Raw genomic sequence first — 5,376 nt, 5'->3', positions numbered from 1 at the left:
AAGTGATGCTCATATTTAACTTCCGCATAGATATAGTCTTTGGCGTTTTCATGTTTAATGCAGCCTTGTACCAATTTACGTAGACCTAGCATTTGTTTAGGTGAGATCCTCTTCTCGCGTCGCTATGACCGATGAGAGGGCCATTCTTCACATATGCTAAATACCCTACGTCCTCCATCGAGCGCCTCATCAAAGGCCTAACACCGCACTTGCAGAAGATGACCTGAGTCGGCCGCTGCTTGTTCCCAGCACCTTCTCTACAGTCGGTCCACGTAGCGTGCGGCTTTGCTATGACATCAATCCAGGGGCACTAGCCGGACCGCGCACACTATGAGCTGGGCGATCGATTGTTTACTTTGTTTCCCCGGAGCCGGGCAACTGCTTTCCCGCCGCCTCACGCCCAACTCTTCCGCTGTTCTGCCCGACGCGAGTGCCATTTCGCCTCACGCCGCTCACGTAAATAATCGCCGGCCGCAGATTCTTCGCGGCTTAGGATTCGGTGTGTTCCAAAATGGCTTAGCCCACCGCTTTTCCTTGCCGGGACATACCACGGGCTTGGGCTGCACTTCTCTGGCCCCTGTCTACGGGCGCTTGCCTTCCATTTCTCATCAGACTTGCCACTGCTGGTCGCCTACTCTGCGAGCTCTATCTTTCCCCCAGGATCTCACGGGGAGAGGTGCTTCAAGTGATGCCTCCGGGTGCCTTTGTTTTCTTAGGCACGTAAGGGTCCGGGTTAATAACCAAGGACTGCCGCTTCTTCTTACTTCGCGGAGGTGGATTGGGGGCGGTACCGGTGTCTGATCACCCGCCCGGACGAGGATCGGGGGCGGCGTCGGCCGACGTGAATGAGGTGTGTTAGGTGAAGCACCACACGCCACCGTCACCGCCACCGCCACCGTCTGCACCGCCACCGCCACCGCCACCGTCACCGCCACCGCCACCACCACCACCGTACGGGGTGGACTTGTTGGCGCCTCGCTGGAAACTTGATAAATTTCTTCCGCTAAGAATGAACTGGCGCTTGACATCCCAGGGTCTTTTCACCCCTGTGGTGTAGCAATGTCAATGTCCAGGTCCTCAAACCCTTGGACTATCTCCTCCACCGTGACACGAGCATAGCCATCTTGAATGGGGTTGTTGTGGTGGAGTGCTCATGAAAGCACCGTCATGGATACCTTCGTTATGGACATGTTCCCGATAGGATATGCAGACGACGATAAGCTTTCATCTCCTTTATATCAGTCCACGGGGTAGCGAGGAGGCTCCGGTGCACGTATCCCCGATCACCACTCGAGGCTCCGGTGCAGTACATCTCTGATCGTCGGCATGCACGCAGCGGTGAGGCCTCCGTGGAAGCCACGTCGCTCTTCTCCGCTGCTGGCTTCCGAGATCCATTGGATGATCTTCATGCGCTGCCTGAGCTGCATCTCTTCTCGGCGACTAGTACATCACGGTTTTCTTCATCACATCCATTTCCGTTACCAACTTCGCCACAACATCTCGCATCCCGATCCATCTTCTCTTACGGCTTCTCCGTAATCGTACCGGGTCATCTTTTCCGGGGAACCCTAGTTTCCACGAAATGTCCCCGGGCATGCACTCGTACACCGTCCTCCGTGTTCAGGATTCCTGAGGCTTTTGTCGGACGTCGTTCTCTCTCGTTGAACCCGATCCTCCCCTCTGAGCACTCCCTCATTGCCTCAATAAGGTTTTGGGTGGGTGTAATTATTGCTGCCCTGGTAAACACACTCCCCTGTCTCCGGGTTCCGCGATCCCCCATGCCCGTACCACTAGCTTTCGGCCCTTGGGTCCCATCCCTCCGCATCCGGACGGATTCCTCGCGCCCTCGGCTCGTTCTCCATCTTCTCCACTAGGCTGCCAAAAGCGATACCCCCTCCCGGCCCCATTTTATGATTGTACTCCTTCTTGGCCGCATTTTCCTTATTTTTTTCGATAGTTCAAGGAACTGTCTCCGATTTCTTTTGCTTCACAAATTCTGGCCCAATCATGTTGCGGCTTTCTCATATTGTCCTTTGAAATCCAGTTCTTGCCCTGGTTGACAAAGTCATGGGCTAGATTTTGCTTGTAGCTTCCGAATGCGTTGGCCATCCTAGAAAGAGCGAACTGTTTGACTAGCTTGCGCCTCTTCTTGTTTTCCGTAATCTTGTTACCCTCCTCATCGTATTTGCGGTATTCCGGAGGTAGAACGGAAATGTTCCATAAGCTTTTGAAGCAATCTTTTTTTTCTCTCTCGTTCGACAAAAGTGAAACCAACACGTGCCTTGGCTCATTCCACTCCGGGCGGAGTGATCGAGACGTTGTCTCCAACAACGGCTCCGCATTGGCTCGACAAACTTGGTGGCGTTCTTGCTGGGCTCCGAGCGGCCTGCCGGGTTTCTTCTAGTCGACAACATCGATGGTGCATGTTTCTCCCGGTTTCATCGTCTTGGTTGCGCCACGCTTTGACGACGACGTACTCGATTTTTTTCGACGATCCTGCCTGAGGGCTAAAATAAGAAAGAGAGTCGCGGCGTTAGTACCACACACATTTATTCAAATCAGTTAGTTGTATCACCAGACGCTCAATATGTATATATATATATACCTCAACGCCGGAGGTGGTTGCTACTTCCAATTGAAGATCGCCGTTTATCGACGTTTCTTCGACATCATCTGCCTTCCGACGGCGCCTTCATCTTCACACTCAAAGTTCGTATAAGAAGCGATATCATCTTCTTCTTCTCCAGGTCGGCACAAAAGAATATCGCTTTTATGATGCCGAACATATGGTCTTCAGCGTCCGGATCATAGTTGTCCTGGGAATCGGGTCACCTCTATCGTCCGCCATATGTCAGATCCCGAAAGCATGTAGTCAAAACAAATTATTGTGTATATGCCGACGATTATCACATCTCTTCTACATATAAAGAGAGAGGGCGACGAGGGAGGCGAGAGAGGGGACGCGAGAGGGGAGCACGGACGGTGAGAGAGAGACCCGCACTCGCGGCTGGTGGCGAAAGGGAGGACGTGACCCGCGTGACCCGAGAGACCGGCGGCGGTGGCGAAAGGGACGCAGAGACCGGTGTGGCGGTGACCGAGAGAGCACGTGTTGTTCTACATTTTGGACGAAATTCACTACGATGATGTGCATGTAATTGTTGTGTATGAGATTAATTGTTGTGTATGCAAGATAACTGTGAGTAAATTAACAATGTTAACAATGTAAAATCAATAAGTTTACAACATTAATTTATAAGTTTACAAACATTAGTTTTTTTGTATTAATTAGCAAATAAAAAACAATTTTGTTAAGTTAAGTTAAATTTTTAGTTAAGTTAAAAAAACAAAATTAACAAAATTTAACAAAGTTTACGATTGTTAAATTTGTTAAATTTGTTAAATTTAAAATGTTAAATTTGTTAAATTTTGTTAATTTTGTTAAAGTTTACGATTGTTAACAATTGTTAATTAAGTTAAGTTAAATTTTTAGTTAAGTTAAAAACAAAAAAAAAAACAAAAAAAAGAGAGAGCAGGGGCGCCGCCGTCTCTCTCTCTCCCCCGCGCCTCGATGTCTCTCTCTCTCCCTACGGCCGACGGCGCGGTGGCGGCGAAGGCAAGCGCGCGAGCAGGCAACCGGGCCGGCGGCGCCGCAAGAGTGAGGGCGGCGCGCGGTGGCGCCGCGGGCAACAGCCTAGCGCGCACGCGCAAGACCGGCGGCGCGGGCTGCGGCGGCGGTGAATCGATCGGCGCGCGACGTGGACGCCAGGCGAGATCGACGACGTCGCGGCGCGAAGACGGGGCTGCGGCACGCCGGCGGCTGCTCGGGCGCGGCGACGCCGCGGCGTGACGACGACGGCGACGGCGGCGTGACGAGGAGGCGACGGCGACGCGCGGGCATAGGCCGGCACAGCGTCGAGGACTTCGTCTCTGTCGCGCGGAGAAGGAAGATGAGCGGGCGCGGTTCCAAGCACTGGAATTTATAGTCCCCCCTTTAGTCGCGGGGCTGGGTGAGGCGACCCGCGACCAAAGGGTACTTTAGTCGCGGCTGGCCTCGCCAACCGCGACTAAAGGTATTTCACGTGGGTTTTTCCCGTTCTCGTGCGCTGCAGACCTTTAGTCGCGGTTGGCGAGGCCAACCGCGACTAAAGGTCTTTTTTTTCAAATTGCTTTGTTTTTCAAAATCATAAAATACAAATAATATATCAACAAATTCAGAAAAATAAAACTAATTCATTTCTAAATGTGAAAAATACAAATTATATATCAAAAAAATCAGAAAAATAAAACTAATTCAATTCAAAATTTTAAAAAATACAAATTATATATCAAAAAAATCAGAAAAAAAAAACTAATGCAATTCAAAATCTTAAAAATACAAATAATATATCAAAAAATTTTAAAAATAAAACTAATTCAAATAAAACTAATTCAATTCAATATGTTAAAAATACAAATTATATATCAAAAATTCATAAAAATAAAACTAATTCAATTCCAAAATCTTAAAAATACAAATAATATATCAAAAATTAAGAAAAATAAAACTAATTCAATTCAAAATTTTAAAAATACAAATTATCAAAAATTCATAAAAATAAACTAATTCAATTCAAAAGTTCGTTGGCCCCCTCTTCCGCCTCTTTCCGCTCGAACCCCCTCTTCCCTCCTCGTCTTCCCGCCATTTCTTCCCGCCATTTCTTCCCGCCTGATATTGTTTCCCGGCCAATTTCTTCCGGCCTCTTTCTTCCCGCCAAATTGTTTCCCGCCAATTCTTCCCGCCACTTTCTCCCCGCCTCTTTCTTCCCGCCTCCGTCTTTCCGCCTCCCATTTTTCCCGCCATTTGTCACTACATATAGGTAGTCCCGGCTCGCAAGCATCACATCTCTACAATCTCTCATCACTCTCTCATGGCTTCCACCGCACCCACTCTAACCTACCAAGCAGGTGGAGGAGCTTTGCGCTCGAACTACCCTTGCCCTCCAAGCACTCGCGTCCCCTGCTGCTGAGCCTAAGCGCCGCGCGGCGTGCCGGTCCCTCCCGTCCCTCGGGTACGCACTGCGCCGGGCGGCCATCACGAATCACTACTACCTCGACCTCACGCGCGGAGCAGCGGATGAATCCCGGCTGGCATCCCGATAACCAGCGATAGCTCTGGGACGCCTTCTTCATCAATCGGCGTAGAGGGGCGTCGCAGGGATGAGGAGGACTCCCGCCTCCTCGGAAACTTCCACGAGGCCGGCCGGCCGGCTATGGTGGTACGGCCGGACTGCCCGCAGCGTCATGGACTACATCACGGCTGAGCGATATCCCCCGCCTGCGGGCTACCCCCGCTCGGGAGCCACGAGCGCCGCCCGACGACACATCGATGACAAGCAG

Source organism: Lolium rigidum, chromosome 7 (assembly GCF_022539505.1).
Source record: "Lolium rigidum isolate FL_2022 chromosome 7, APGP_CSIRO_Lrig_0.1, whole genome shotgun sequence".
NCBI classification, from domain to species: domain Eukaryota; kingdom Viridiplantae; phylum Streptophyta; class Magnoliopsida; order Poales; family Poaceae; genus Lolium; species Lolium rigidum.
The sequence above is the reverse complement of the archived record's forward strand: the minus strand, read 5'-3'. Positions refer to the sequence as shown.